Source organism: Carcharodon carcharias, chromosome 1, assembly GCF_017639515.1.
Source record: "Carcharodon carcharias isolate sCarCar2 chromosome 1, sCarCar2.pri, whole genome shotgun sequence".
Lineage (NCBI taxonomy): Eukaryota > Metazoa > Chordata > Chondrichthyes > Lamniformes > Lamnidae > Carcharodon > Carcharodon carcharias.
Window position 1 is genome coordinate 73134598 of NC_054467.1, and position 16855 is coordinate 73151452.

Sequence of the window (16855 nt, forward strand, 5' to 3'; positions counted from 1 at the left end):
TAGAAGATCAGCTCACAGTAGACAATATAGTTTGTGTATCTTGGTGTAGTGGTATTGTGGCTGGATTAGTAATCCAGAAAGCCAGAACAATGCTCTAGGGACCCGGGTTCAAAACTCATCAATAAAAATCTGGAATTAAAAGTTTAATGATGATTATAAAACCATTGTAGATTGATGTAAATGTCCGTTAGGGAAGGAAATCTACTGTCCTCACCTGGTCTGGCCCAGCAATGTGATTGGCTCTTAAATGCCCTCCAAAGAAGGGCAGTTAGGGATGGGCATTAAGCCCACATCCCATGAATGGATTAAAAAATTATTCCTGCAAAAAAAAATTAAAACTGATCAAGATATGCAAACCAGACACATGCTGGGTTCTAATGAAGGTTAAAGTTGCTTTGATATTTGAGTGTGTGGTGTGTTTTTTTCTTTCTCATTCCTCTACTCCCCCCTCAAAGGGTGTTGACAATATCACCTAATAACTGAATCAAATAACTAGCCCACCTAGAAACTGCCTTGGAGACAGCTGGATAGTTTGTTTTAAGCTGCTGCAGGTATTCGCATTGAGTCCAATCTGTCCTCAGACAACATCCACACATGGGATAGGAAACTCTAAGCAGCATTGCTTTCCCAAACTCAGGAACACGTCTGGCAATGAGAACATTGTTACCCACTTTAGGCTGGCATCTTAGATCCCAAATACAACCAGGAACTTTCCTGGTTGAGCAGGGTACAACTAATCACTTAGGCAAGCAGGAAGCCAGAGATGAGTTTACCATGATATGCCTATGCGTTCTGTCTGTGAACTCTTTTTGAATGCATCTATGCTTCAGCTAGTTATTAGGATCTACTAATGCTATGTATGTGTGTCTGTTTCTCTGTGTCTGTGAACTCTGTCTGACTGTGATAAAAGCAAAATCATGCAGATGCTGAAAATCTGAAATAAAAACAGAAAATGCTGGAAAAACTCAGCAGGTCTGGCAGCATCTGTGGAGAGAGAAACAGAGTTAATGTTTCGAGTCCGTTTGACTCTTCAGCATTTTCTGTTCTTAGTTCTGTCTGACTGTTTGAGTCTGTGCATACCAGTGTGGATATCTGCCACTCTGTGTGCTAGCCTTTGTGTGTTTGTGGACACGGTTTCTCTCTGTGGACTGTGTGCGCGTGTGTCTCGCTCTATGTGTCCTGTGAGAGTGGACTCTCTGCGAATGGGTCTCACACTATCTGTGTGTCTCTCAGTTTGTATATGCCTCTATTTCTCTATCTCTCTGTCTCATGTGTCTCTATGGATTTCTGTGTCATTGTGTGTTACTGCATGTGTCTCTGTGTTTCAATCTGTCTCTGAGCCTCTCTTGCATGCTCTCTCTCTCTCAGTGTTTCTCTGTGCCTCTGTTTTTCTCCCTTCACAGTTTTTCTGTCTGAGATGATGAGGTCAATCATCTCAGTTCCAGGACATTGCTGCAGGAGTTCCTCAGGGTAGTGTCATCGGCAGAACCATCTTCAGCTGCTTCATCAATGATCTTCCTTCCATCATAAGGTCAGAAGTGGGGATGTTCGCTGATGATTGCACAATGTTCAGCACCATTCGCGACTCCTCATATACTGAAGCAGGCCATGTCCAAATGCAGCCAAATCTGGACAATGTCCGCGGCTTGGGCTGACAAGTGGCAAGTAATATTCACGCCAAACAAGTGCCATGTAACCACCCTCTCCAACAAGAGAGAATCCAACCATCACTCCTTACATTCAATGGCATTACTATTGCTGAATCCCCCACTATCAACATCCTGGGGGTTACCATTGACCAGAAACTGAACTGGACTAGCCCTATAAATACTGTAGCTACAAGATCAGGTCAAAGGCAGGGAATCCAATGGTGAATAACTCACCTCCTGACTCCCCAAAGCCTATCCACATCTACAAGGCACAAGTCAGGAGTGTGATGGAATACTCTCCACTTGCCTGGATGAGTGCAGCTGCAACAAAACTCAAGAAGCTCGACACCATCCAGGACAAAGCAGCCCGCTTGATTGGCACCCCATCTACAAACATTCACTCCCTCCACCACTGATGCACAGTAGCAGCAGTGTGTACCATCTACAAGATGCACTGCAGCAACTCATCAAGCATCCTTAGATGACACTTTCCAAACCCACGACCACTACCATCTAGAAGAACAAGGCAGCAGAAACATGGGAACACCACCACCTGTAAATTCCCCTCCAAGCCACTTAGTATCCTGAATTGGAACTATATCGCTGTTCCTTCACTGTTGCTGGGTCAAAATCCTGGAACTCCCTCCCTAACAGCACTGTTGATGTACCTACACTACATGGACTGTAGCAGTTCAAGAAGGCAGCTCATCACCATATTCTCAGAGACAATTATGGATGGCCAACAAATGCTGGCCTAGTCAGCGATGCCCCCATCCCAGCAATGAATAAAAAAAATGTCCGTCTCTGTTTGTGTCTCTCTCAAGGGATGTCTATGTCTTATGGTCTTATCGGCGAGAAGGCGGAAGAATGGGATTGAGAAACCTATCAGCCATAACTGAATGGTGGAGCAGACTCGATGGGCCAAATTGCCTAATTTCTGCTCCTATGTCTTATGGTCTTATGGATGGACTCTCTGAGTGAATGTCTCTTTCTCTGTCTCTTTGAATGTGAATAGACTCTTTCTCCCTCTGTGTGTCCTTGTGTTCATCTGTGTCTCTGAGTGGGTGTTTCCCTCTCCCCATGTGTGTATGTCTCACTGGGCTGAATTTTCCCCCCGTCAGGGGGGAGAGTTGAATGGCGGGCGTGCACAAGCGCGCTTCTGATCGGTGCCCCGGAGCCATTTTTACGTGGGCAGGTCAGTTAAGGCCCGCCCAATGTGACGTCTGCACAGAAGCACTATGCGCTCCCTGTGCGGGCGGGAGGGAATCCCAAAATCGAGAGTACGCTCTTTCATGCATGCGCATGAAAGAGCACATTCATCTGCCTGAGGCTGCACTTAGCTTCAGGGAGATCCGCTGTAAATGTCAAAAACCTTAAAATAGAAAAATAAAATTTCCCTAATATGTCCCCTCTTGTGACAATGTCACATCAGTTGGGATATGTCCATAATTTTCAAAAAAATTTATTAAAATTTTTTAAAAGCTACATGAAATCTCATCCCGCCCGTGGATGAGGTTTCATGTTTTTTCTAGTTGCTGCCGGGGCCCTTGGCCTGCCCGCCAACATTAGGGTTGCACGGGCAGGTCCTTTATTACTTAATTAACCCTGTCAATGGCCTCAATTGGCGACTGACAGGTCAGCGGGCGTGCAGCTGATTTCACTGCGTCCCCGCCTTCCTGAAAATTTAAATGGGGTGCGGTGATGTTGGGAATTCCCCCCAACGTCACCGCACATCATTTCATGCGTAGGCGAGCAGGCCCCGCCCCCACTCGCCGACACGTCTGAGTACGGTTGGACTCCCTGTCTGTTTATGTCTCTCTCTTTGTCGAGGGACTCTGTCTCTTCGTGTTTTTGTGTGTATGTGTATCTCACAGGATCATAGAATTTTAACAGCACAGAAGAAGGCCATTTGGCCCATTGTGTCTGCACCAGCTCTCCAAATGAGCATTATGACCTAGTGCATTTTCCCCGTACCTCTGCACATTGATTCTATTCAAATAATCATTCAATGCCCTCTTGAATGCCTTGATTGAATCTGCCTCCACCACACTTTCAGGCAGTGCATTCCAGACTCGAACCACTTGCTGAGTGAGAAAGTTTTTTCTCTTGTCACATTTGCTTCTTTTGCAAATCAATTTAAAACTGTGCCCTCTCATTCTTGATCCTTTTATGAGCAGGAACAGCTTCTCCCTATCTACTCTGTCCAGCCCCCTCATAATTTTAAACACATCTATCAAATCCTCTCTCAGCCTTCTCTTTCCAAGAAGAACAGTCCCAACCTCTCCAATCTATCTTCATAACTGAAATTTCACATCTCTGGAACCATTCTTGGAAATCTCTTCTGCACTCTCTCCAATGCGTTCACATCCTTCCTATAATGTGGTGCCCAGAACTGTACACAATACTCCAGCTGAGGTCTAACAAGTGTCTCATATAAATTCACTGTAACCTCCTTGCTCTTGTACTCTATGCCACTATTAATAAAGCCCAGGATATGCTTCATTAACTGCTCTCTCTACCTGTCCTGCCACCTTCAATGATCTATGTACACATACACCCAGGTCATTCCTTTCAAATTTTCACCCCCTATTTTATCTTATCTCTCCATGTTCTTCCTACCAAAATGCATCACCTCACACTTCTCCACATTGAACTTCATCTGCCACCTATCTGCCCACTCCACCAACTTGTCTATGTCCTCTTGAAGTTCTACACTGTTCTGCTCACATTTGACAAGACTCCCAAGCTTTGTATCATCCACAAACTTTGAAATTGTCCCCTACACAACAAGATCGAGATCATTAATATACATCAGTAAAAGCAAGTGTCCCAATACCGACCTTGGGGAACTCCACCACAAACCTTCCTCCAGTCCAAAAAACATACATTGACCATTACTCGCTGCTTCCAATTTTTCAGCCAATTTTGTATCCATGTTGCTACTGTCCCTTTTATTCCATGAGCAATAATTTTTCTCACAAATCTGCTGTGTTGCACTGTATCAAATGCCTTTTGAAAGTCCATGTACACCACATCAACAGCATTACCCTCATCGACCTCTTCTGTTACCTCTTCAAAAAACTCCAGCAAGTTAGTTAATCACAATTTCCTTTTTAGAAATCCATGCTGGCTCTTCTTTATCAACTCATATTTTTCCATGTGACTACTAATTCTATCCTGAATACTTGTTTCTAGAATCTTGCCCACCACTGAAGTTAAACTGACTGGTCTGTAATTGCTGGGCTTATCCTTACATTTTTTGAACAAGGGCATAATGTTTGCAATTCTCCAGTCCTCTGCCACTTCCCCTGAGTCTAGGGAAGACTGAAAAATTATGGCCAGTGCCCCTGCAATTTCTACTCTCACTTCCTTCAATATCCTTGGACGCATCTCGTCAGTACTTAAAGCCTTGTCAGCTTTAGGTACTGACAGTATATTCAACACATCCTCCTTATCAATTTTGAATCCTTCCAAAGACAGAGTTTCCTCATCTGTCACCATGGCCTGGGTAGCATCTACCTCCTTGGTAAAGACGGATGCAAAGTATTAATTTATACCTCAGCCATGGCCCCTTCATCCATGTGTAAATTTCCTTTTACGTCCCTAATTGGCCCTACTCCTCCTCCTATCCCCCTTTTACTATTTATATGCCTATAGAAGATTTTGGGATTCCCCTTTATGTTGGCTGCCAGTCTTTTCTCATAATCCCTCTTCGCTTCCCTAATATGCTTTTTCACCTACCCTCTGAGCCTTCAGTATTCCTCTTGGTTCTCAATTGTATTTTCTATCTGACACCTGTTATAAGCACACTTTTTCTTCTTAATTTCTATCTACTTTATCATCCAGGGAGCTCTGGATTTGTTTGCCCTACCTTCCCCTTTTGATGGAATGTACCTTGACTGTGCCTGAACCAATTCTTTTTTTGAAGGTAGCTCATTGTTCAGCTATAGTTTTTCCTGCCAATCTTTCATTCCTGTCCACCTGGCCCATTGAAGTCAGCTCTCGTCCAGTTAATTATTCTTAGTCTGAATTGCTTATCGTCCTTTTCCATCAAAATCATAAAACGTACAATACAATAACCACTGTCTCTAAATGTTCCCCCACTGACACTTGATTTACTTGGCCCACCTCATTTCCAAGAACCAGGTCCAACTGTGTGTCTTTTCTTGTTGGATTGGACACATACTGCTGTAGAAAATTTTCCTGAACACAATCTAGGAACTTTTGCCCCTCTCCACCCTTTCACTGTCCCAGTTTACATTCAGATAATTAAAGTCACCCATTATAACTACTCTATAATGCTTGCATCTCTCCGTAATTTCCCTGCAGATTTGTTCAGCCATGTCCTTCTCACTAGTTGGCAGTCTATAGACTACACCGAGCAATGCCATTGCATCCTTTTTGTTCCTTAGCTCCAGCCAAATTGATTCTGTCTTTGAACCCACTGGGACATCCTCTTTCTCCGGCACTGCAATGCTCTTCTTAGCCAATACTACCATCCCTCCTCCCTTCCTTCCTTTCCTATCTTTTCTGAACACCTTGTACCCGGGAATATTTAACACCCAGTTCTGTCCTTCCTTGAGCCACAACTTCATGGCCTGAGGTTTTCAGGCGGCGGGTGGGGTCAGCGAGTGTAGTCGCGGAGCCGATCACCGCCCGCGATTGGCTCCACACCGCCATTTTACGCGGGCAGGTAAATTAAGGTCCGCCCTGCGTAAGATGTGAGCCATAGTGCTCAGCCCTACCTGTGCAGGAGGAAGAGTCGCATGTACGCGAAGGCGCGCTTCAATCTCCCTGAGGCAGGGAGCTGCCTCAGGGAGATTGAATCACTATTGTAATTAATGAATAAATGGTTTAAAAATGTATTTAAACATGTCCCCTCATGTGATTAGATGGGATATGTTCTTATATTTAGGATAATTTATTTATTTAATTAATTAAAGCTTCAGGAAACCTCATCCTGCTCGTGAATGAGATTTCCTAAAAAATGTGAAGGCTGCTTGGTCTTTTCGACTGCCCGCCAACCTTAAGGTTGGACAGACAGCATTAACAATTACATTAATCACTTCCTTAATGGCCTTAATTGGTCATTTACATGTCGGTGGGTGCACAGCCAACTCCAGCGCGCGCGCACTGAACGAAACATCGCGAGATAGCGCAATGATGTTGGGATGCACGCCCGACATCATCGCACATCATTTTATGCATCGGCTTGTCGGGCCCACCCCCGCACACCAACTGAAAACTCCTGCCCCATATTTGCACATGACAATCTGCACTTGTAACTCCCCAATATTATTTACTATACTCTGTGCATTCACAGCAACCCTGATTTGGGTTTTGTTACTTTCTACCTCATCCCGACTCCACCTATGATCTTACTATTCTCTATACCAGTGCTATCTGTCGCTCCCAGTATTTTGTGCACCCTGGTATTCATCTCTAATATTTTCCCTTGGTTCCCACACCCCTGCTGAATTAGTTTAAAGCCTTCCCAATAGCACTAACAAAATGCCCCGCAAGGTACTCAGTCCCAACTCTGTTCAGGTACAACCCGTCTGGCTTGTACAGTTACCATTTCCCCCAGAGCCAGTCCCAACGTCCCAGGAATCTAAAGTCCTCCCCTCCTGCATCATCTTTGCAGCCACGTATTCATCTGCCTTATCCTCCTATTTCTGTACTCACTGGCATGGGGCACTGGGAGTACTACATTTGAGGTCCTGCTTGCTAACTTTCTACCTAGCTCCCTAAATTCTGATTGCAGGACCACATCCCCCTTCCTACCTAAGTCAAAGGTACTAGTGTGGACCACGGCCTCTGGCTGTTCACCCTCTCCCAGAAGAATGTCCTGCAGCTGCCCTGTGACATCTTTGACCCTGGCACCAGGGATGCGCATACCATCCTGGACTCAGGTCTACAGCCACAGAAATGCCTGTCTGTTCCCCTGACCAAAGAATCCCCTATCATTATTACTCCTTCTTCCTCCCGTCCTGTACAGCTGAGCCGCTTGTGGTGCCACAAACTTGGCTCTGACTGCACTCCTCTGAAGAACCAACACCCTCACCAACTTCCAAAACGGAAAATCGATTTGCAGGCAGGACCCCAGAGGACTCCTGCAATATCTGCCTACTTGTCTTAGACTGCCTCGTGGTCACCCATTCCCTCTCTGTCTCCAGGCCCCTTAAGCTGCGGTGTGACCACCTCTCTGAACATGCTATCCACATAGCTCTCAGCCTTGCACCACGGTGAGGCCAGCTGCCACTCGAGCTCTGAAACCTGGAGCTCAGGTTTCTGCAGCTGGCAGCGCTTCCTGCACATGTGGTTGTCTAGGACACCAGCGGTGTCCAAGAATTGGCAAATATTACAGGACAGGCATTCCACTCGACTGAGCTGCCCAGCTATGTCTTAACTCTACTTCCCTTGTGTTAACTTTATTCTACTTTGGATTATCTATATTGCTTTATTATATTGAACCTAAATTTCCCTTATTCCTGGCACTTCTCAGTTAAATCCAAGTACAGCAACTTGTATAAAAATATTACACTTTTCTAATTTGCTCACTAGGTCCTGCTTACTGAGGCTGCTGCTCTTCTTTCTGAGGAAAGGTAGAAAAGGAAAGGAGCACCTTCTTCCCCCTCACCGGACTCCCTCAGTCACCTCTGCTCTTGAATTCCCACCACGTCTCACGCTGTTTTTATAGCTCTTCTGCTCTCCTCTAAGTGCTGCTGACTGCCTGTCCCAGGGTCCTCCTCTCACACTCTCCACTATGTGCTGCTGACTACCCTGTCGGAGGGTCCTCCGCTCACACTCTCCTCTAGGTGCTGCTGACTACCCTGTCAGAGGATCCTCCTCTCACACCCTTCTCTAGGTGCTGCTGACTACCCTGTCGGAGGGTCCTCCTTTCATACTCTCCTCTAGGTGCTGCTGACTACCCTGTCGGGGGATCGTCCTTTCACACCCTCCTCTAGGTGCTGCTGACTACCCTGTCAGAGGGTCCTCCTTTCATACTCTCCTCTAGGTGCTGCTGACTACCCTGTTGCAGGGTCCTCCTCACGCACTTTCCTCTCAGTATCTCTCTATATGGATGGAGTCTCTCCGTGTCTCTCTGTGTGAATGGGCTCTCTCTGTCTCTCTCTCTGTGAGGATGAACTCTCTCTGTGCCTCTCTGTGTGAGTGGGCACTCTCTCTGTGTCTCTCTCTCTCTGTGAGGATGGACTCTCTCTCTGTATCTTTCTACATAGATGGGCTCTCTCCTTCTCTCTCTGTGAGGATGGACTCCCTCTGTTTCTCTCTCTATGAGGATGGACTCCCCCTGTTTCTCTCTCTGTGAGGATGTACTCTTGCTGTGACGATGGACTTTCTCTGTGTGAATGAACCCTCTGTCTGGATGGGCTCTCTCTGTCTTTCTGTGTGAATGGACTCTCTCCATGTCTCTCTGTGAGGATGAACTCTCTCTGTTTCTCTTTCTGTGAGGATGGGCTCTCTCTCTGTGTCTCTCTCTGTGAGGATGGGCTCTCTCTGTGTGTCTCTCTGTAAGGATGGGCTCTCTCTGTGTCTCTCTCTGTGAATGGACTCTCCCTGTGTCTCTCTCTGTGAATGGACTCTGTGTCTCTCTATGAGGATGGACAGTCTCTGTGAGGATGGACTCTCTCCGCGTCTCTTTGTGTGAATGGACTCTCTCCATGTCTCTCTGTGAGGATGGACTCTCTCTGTGTCTCTTTCTGTGAGGATGGGCTCTCTCTCTGTGTCTCTCTCTGTGAGGATGGGCTCTCTCTGTGTGTCTCTCTGTAAGGATGGGCTCTCTCTGTGTCTCTCTCTGTGAATGGACTCTCCCTGTGTCTCTCTCTGTGAATGGACTCTCTCCATGTCTCTCTGTGTGAGGATGGACTCTCTCTGTGTCTCTCCATGAGGATGGAGAGTCTCTGTAAGGATAGACTCTCTCTCTGTCTCTCTTTGAGGATGGACAGTTTCTGTGAGGATGGACTCTCTCTGTGTCTCTCTTTGAGGATAGACAGTCTCTGTGAGGATGGACTCTCTCTGTGTCTCTCTTTGAGGATAGACAGTCTCTGTGAGGATGGACTCTGTGTCTCTCTGTGAGGAAGCATGAAATCAATTTCTTTTTGTACTTGTGATAACTTTGCCGGATTTAATCCAAAAGAATGTTGCCTTATTGAAGATGACATTTCTATACGTAAAGCTAAATTTGTCTTTCCCAGCTTATTTCTACCAATCACGTTTTGTGACTGCAATAGCTTTTCCAAATCACTTTGACACTTGCTTGGAAGGTAACTCAATATTTCATTTAAAATTTCAAGCAGCCCCTCATTATCCAATTTGATTAGATGACAATCAATTTCATAGTCCAGCACTGCTACCTCTTTCTCCTCATCCACTAACACTATTACCTCTTTTTGTTCCTCTTCCCTGTTAAAATACTTTTTAAGCACATTTACATGACACACCCCCTGCTTCTTTCTTCTATCTGGAGTATTTATTAAATAATTTACTTCACTCAACTTCTTTTCAATCCTGCAAGGCCCACTAAGTCTTGCATTTAATGAATCACCTAGTACTGGTAACAAAACTAGTACTTTCACTCCAGAAACAAACTGCGAGTTTTAGCTTTCTTATCTACTTTCACTTTCGTCGTTTGCTGTGATATTTTTAAATGTTCCCTAGCCAACTCACATGCTTTGGTCAATATTTACCTGAAATTTGATACATAATCCAGGAAAGTAGTTTTTGAACTTTGACCCACCAATTTCTCATGAATCAACTTTAGTAGTCCCCTTAACTCATGGCCATAAACTAGTTCAAAAGAGTTAAAACCAGTCATTGCATCAGGAGCGTCTCTAATAGCAAATAACAAAAATGGAATTCCTGTATCCCAATCCTGTGCATAATCCTGACAGTATGCTTTCATCATAGTTTTTAAAGTTTGATGACATTTTTCCAAAGCTCCATGTGACTCCGGATGATAAGCTGTTGACTTAAATTGTTCTATCCCCAAACTGTTCATTACTTCCTTCAACAACATGGACATGAAACTTGACCCCTGAGCTGATTGTATTTCCTTAGTTAAACCATATCTTGTAAAGAATTTAATTAACCCCTCCACAATCTTCTTAGTTGTAATATTTCTTAAAGGTATCACTTCAGGGAACCTGGTAGACATCCATTATTGTCAATAAATATTGATTTCCACTTTTAGTCTTAGGAAGGGGTCCTACATAGTCAATCATGACCCTGGTAAAAAGGTTCTTTAAATGCTGGTATTGGGATTAAAGGTGCCAGCTTAATCACTGCTCATGGTTTTCCTGTTATTTGACATGTATAATAGGTTTTACAGAATTTGACTACATCCCTATGCAATCCTGGCCAAAGAAAAAACTCCTGTATCTTTTTCTGTGTTTTCCTAATTCCTAAATGTCCCCCCATTGAAATTTCATGAGCAATCCTCTGACTCTCATTTCTAATCCCTAATGGGATAACAATCTGATGCACCTCCCTCCAGCTTTCATTACTGAGACATGATCCAACCACCATTTTCTCATCAAACTATTTTCCGGAAGATAATAACATACTGGAATATATTTTGCTTCTGTTTCTGAATAAGCTTTCTGATATAACTTTTAATTGCAAATCATTTTTTCTGTAATTCCACTAACCTCTTTGAGTTAAACACTTCAGCTGAATTGTCCTGCATTCCTTCCTCCTGAACAATGTTATCAAATACAATCCCAGCTAATTGGATTTTGACATCTTCTTCTTGCCCCTGAACTGCCTGCTTATCTTGTTTGAGTTGTTCTTCCCTTTGAGCCTTTGATCTCATTACAACACAATCAGGAAACACTCCAGGATATTCCTTCTGTAACACCTCTGTTCAAAATACTTCTACAGGCTGCGAAACTACCATAGGCATCACCCACGTTTGAGATGCAGCTATATCATTACCCAGAATAAATTGAATCCCTGCAATGGGCAATTGTTCCATCACTCCAACTATAACTTCACCTGTCTTCCATTTGCTCTTTAAATTTCCCTTCCACAATGGAATAGATTTAGCATCTCCATGAACTCCACTTCTCCTTCAATACTCCCTTTGAACAACAAATATCACTATCTCACAACATTAAGGATTGACTAGCCCCTGTGTCTCTTAAAATTTTAACTTCTTTACCTACTCCATCCTGTAGACATAAAAGACTTTCCCTTCACATACAAAGTCTTTAAACATTTCTGCAACCTGCTCCTCAGAATTCTCTTGAGTAAACTGTGAACACATTCCCACTTCTTCACCTTTCACTGATTCTCCCTGTTTCACCTGTACACAAACCACTGGTTTCTCCTGTGCACGAACCTCAGAACCCACAGTACTTTTACTTCTAGAGCTTTTCTGTACCCCAACAGTTCCAACAAATTTTTCCTGCAATCTCCAACACACTGACTTTGTGTGCCCCACTTTATTACAATGAAAACATCTCAATTTTCGAATGTCACTTCTACTATCAGCTCCTTCCTTTTTATTCTGAGAAGAAACTTCCTGGGAACTTCCAGCTACTCCTTCTCTTCCCTGACTACCTGCCTTCCTTTCGCCTTCCCACTTTTTATCCTCTTCCGATTTGAAAGGGTGACGAGAAAGGTTTAGCTCTATGAACTAACTCATAATCATCAGCTATCTCTGTTGCTTGTCTTACAGAATCAACCCTCTGTTCTTCTACGAGTTCTCACTACCGAAGCAATTGAATCTTTAAATTCTTCCAAAAGAATTACTTCCCTGAGAGCTGCATAGGTTGTCTATTTTTAACACTGGGATCCACCAGTCAAAATTACTTTGTTTTACTCTTTCAAATTCAATCTAAGTTTGCTCAGGCTGTTTTCTCATATTACTACATTTCTGCCTATATGCTTCAGGAATCAACTCATTTGCACTCAAAATCATCACATCATAATTCACTGACATTTCTTCTGAAAGCAAAGCATATAACTCAAGCGCCTGACCTAGCAACTTAGACTGTAATAATAACATCCAGTTTTTCTGTGGCCATTCCATCTCGTTAGCTAGCTCCTCAAATGAAATACAGAATGCTTCAATATTTTTTTCCTCAAACTTTGGAAGAGCTTATACAAATGTAAGCATCTGCTCACTGGGTTCTACTCTAGAAATAAATCCTTCCTCAACTACTGGCATCTCTTTTTTAACTGCTAACAGTTTCAGTTGGAATTCTCTCTCTCTTTCTTTTTCTCTTTCCTCCTTCTTTATCTTCACAATTTCTAATTCCCTTTCAAAATACATTTCTCTGTCCTTTGCTTCTAATTCAAGCTATTTCATTTGCAACTGAAGTCTCACTACTTCCAGCGGTGACTCACTCTTGTCAGGTTTCACTTCCACTTTTCTTTCACTTGCTGTGCTATTCTTTTAATTATATCTGATTTCCTAGCCCCCCGCAGGTAATCCCAATTTTAATTTATCTGCTAACTTACTTTTGGTTATTTTTTCCAACCCAATCAGAGTAATCTCTTCTACTCCCAGACAAGTCTTAGCAATTGCCAAAGCCATCTTGCAGTCTCACCACATCTAAAATACCTCATCAACTTCTGAATTCAAAGTGCTTCTCGTACTCGTAACCTTAAGATTCACCAGTTTCAAACCAATGAAGGAATTTGAAATATTTTTATCCTGGATGAGCCCCCAATTGTTAAGAGGCAGCCATTTGGTAAAGCTGAGTTATTTAAAAATCCCAAAGGGAAACTTTAAACAACTGTCATAACCTATATTTGAAGTGGTATGTTCGAGATGCAACTCTAAATTCAGGAATCAGACCACCAGTTCTCGAGAGGTTTTATACTAAACAAAATAAAACATTTCATTAAGTTATAACACATTAACATGGCTACAAATTACTACTATCATAACTTATAACAAATTCCCAAACTAATCTCCATTAGGGCAACAACAGCCCATAGATTTTTAAGCAGACACCAGGCAAAACATTTTCACCTTATGAATTCAAAATGAGGTTTCTTTCACTTTAGTTCCTGTGGAGACAGTTGTAGGCTTACAGCTACTTTGATCTTACATTGCCTCTGCTCTGCACACATGAAAACTGCTAAAGTTATACCTAGCACAGCTCATTGAATGTAAATTCTCATTGTATTCCCAGCCTCTTCTAACAATACAACCCCTTTCATATCACCAGTTTCATTAGTAATATAAACATATTGTTTGGTCACTGTTAGCTAGGTGCCAGATTTCACTCGCCTTCTTGAAAGCTCCATTCAAAAAAATGCAAATGCACTCTACCTCTCATACATCTCAAAACTAATACACATCAAAGCACCCAGATTAGCTGGCTTTAATCCAATTAAGACACACCTCCAGACTTAACCTCTATTTTCAAAGGAAAATATTTTCCAATATCATATACATTAATAGCTTCAAGATGCTGTGTCTCTCTGTGAAGATGGACACACTCTGTCCCCCTCTCTGAGTGAATGGACTCTCTATATCTCTCTATGAGGATGGGTTCTCTCTATGTCTCTCTGTGCTGATGGACTCTCTCTGTGACTCTCTGTATGAAGATGGGCTCACTCTGTGTCTCTCTGTGTGAATGCTCTCACTCTGTGTTTCTCTCTGTGAGGATTGAGTCTCTCTGTGTCTCTGACTGAGGATGGACTCTCTCTATGCCTCTCTGTGATGATGGACCCTCTCTGTTCCTCTCTCTGTGAAGATGCACTCTCTCTATGTCTCTCTGTGAGGATTGATTCTCTCTGCATCTCTCTCTGTGCGACTAGATTCTCTCTATGTCTCTCTGTGACAATGGACCCTCTCTGTCTCGCGCTGTGTGAGGATGGACTCTCTCTGTGTCTCTCTGTGAGGATGGGCAATCTCTGTATCTCTCCATGTGGATCAACTCTCTGGCTCTCTGTGTGGATGGACTCTCCCTGGGAATGGACTCTCCCTGTGAAGATGGACTCTCCCTGTGTCTCTCTGTGTGGATGGAATCTCTCAGTGTCACTTGGCCTGAAAGGAGTCCTCCTGTTTCCCTCTGTGAGTTGGACACTCTCTGTGTCTCTCTGTGGAGATGAACTCTCTCTGTGGCTCTCTGTGGGGATGGACTATTTCTGTGGCTCTCTGTGATGATGGAGTCTCTCTGTGTCTCTCTGTGTGGGTGGACTCTCTATCTCCTCTGAAATGGTGGACTCTCTCTGTGAGGATGGACTCTCTCTATGTTCCTCTGTAACGGTGGACCCTTCTGTGTATCTTGGCCTGAAAGGAGTCCCTCTGTTTCTGCCTGTGAGGTGGACACTCTCTGTGTCTCTCTGTGATGATGGGCTCTCTCTGTGTCTCTCTGTGTGAATGGACTCTCTCTGTGTCTCTCGGAGTTAATGGACTCTCTCTGAGTCTCTCTGTGTAAATGGACTCTCTCTTGTCTTCTCTCTGTGAGGATGGATACTCTCTGTCCCTCTCTCTGTGTGACTAGACTCTCTCTATGTCTCTGTGACAATGAAGCCTCTCTGTCTCACTCTGTGTGAGGATGGACTCTCTCCATGTCTCTCTGTGTGGATGGGGTCTCCCTGTACCTCTCTGTGAGGATGGACACTCTTTGTGTCTCTCTGTGAGGATGGACACTCTCTGCGTCTCTCTGTGGGGATGGACTCTCCCTGTGTCTCTCAGCGTGGATGGACTCTCCCTGTACCTCTCTGTGGGGATGGACTATTTTTGTGTCTCTCTGTGTGGGTGTACTCGGTCTCACTCTCTGTCTGAATGCACTCTCTCTCTCTCTGTGTGAATAGGCACCCTCTTTCTTTCTCTGTGAGGGTGGACTGTCTCTTTGTTTCTCCATGGGGATGGACACTCTCTGTCTCTCTCTGTGTCTCTCTGTGAGGACGGACTCTCTGGTTCTCTGTGAGGATGGACCCTTTCTAGGTCTCTCTGTGACAATGTACCCTCTCTGTGTCTCTTTGAGGATGGAGTCTCTCTGTGCCTCTTTGTGACAATGCACTCTCTCTGCGTCTCTCTGTGAGGATGGACTCTCCCTGTGTCTCTCTGTAGGAATGGACTGTCTCTGTCTCTCTCTATGAGGATGGATACTCTCTGTGTAACTGTCCTCTCTCTATGTCTCTCTGTGACAATGGATCCTCTCTGTCTCACTCTGTGTGAGGATGGACTCTCTCTATGTCTCTCTGGGTGAATGCACTCTTTTTGTGTCTATCTGTGTGGATTGACTCTCTGTCTCTTTGTGTGGATGGACTGTCCCTGTGTCTCCCTGTGTGGGTGGACACTCTCTGTGTCTCTATGTGTGAGGATGCATTCTCTCTGTGTAAATGGACTCTCTCTGTGAGGATGGATACTCTCTGTGTCTCTTTGTGAGGATGGAGTATCTCTGTGTCTCTCTGTGAATAGGCTCCCTCTTTCTCTCTCTGTGAGGGTGGACTCTCTCTGTGTTTCTCCATGAGGATGGACACTCTCTGTCTCTCTCTGTGTCTCTCTGTGAGGATGGACACTCTGGCTCTCTGTGAGGATGGACCCTTTCTAGGTCTCTCTGTGATGATGTACCTTCTCTTTGTTTCTATGAGGATGGAGTCTCTCTGTGTCTCTTTGTGACAATGCACTCTCTCTGCGAGGATGGACTCTCCCTGTGTCTCTCTGTAGGAATGGACTCTCTCTGTCTCTCTCTATGAGGATGGATACTCTTTTTCCCTCTCTCTGTGTGACTAGACTTTCTCTATATCTCTGTAACAATGGACCCTCTCTGTCCCGCTCTGTGTGAGAATGGACTCTCTCTATGTCTCTCTGTGTGCATAGACTCTCTGTCTCTCTGTGTGGGATGGATTCTCTGTGTTTGTGTTGATGAACTCTGTGTATGTCTCTTTCTTTCTAAGTGTGTGTGGATGAATTGTGTGTATGTGTGTGTGTGTGTTTCTCTGTCTCTGTGTGTGTGGATGAACTGCGTGTGTATGTCTCTCCCTGTCTCTCTGTGTGTGGATGAACTCTGTATGTGTCTCCCTCTCTGTCGATGTGTGTGTGGATGAACTGTATGTCTCTCTATATGTGTGTTGGGTGAACTGTGTGTGTGTCTCTGTCTCTGTGTGTGGATGAACTCTCTGTGTGTGTCTCTCTCTGTCTATGTGTGTGTGGATGAACTGTGTGAATGTCTCTCTCTTTCTCTATGTGTGTGTGTGGATAAACTCTCTGTATGTGT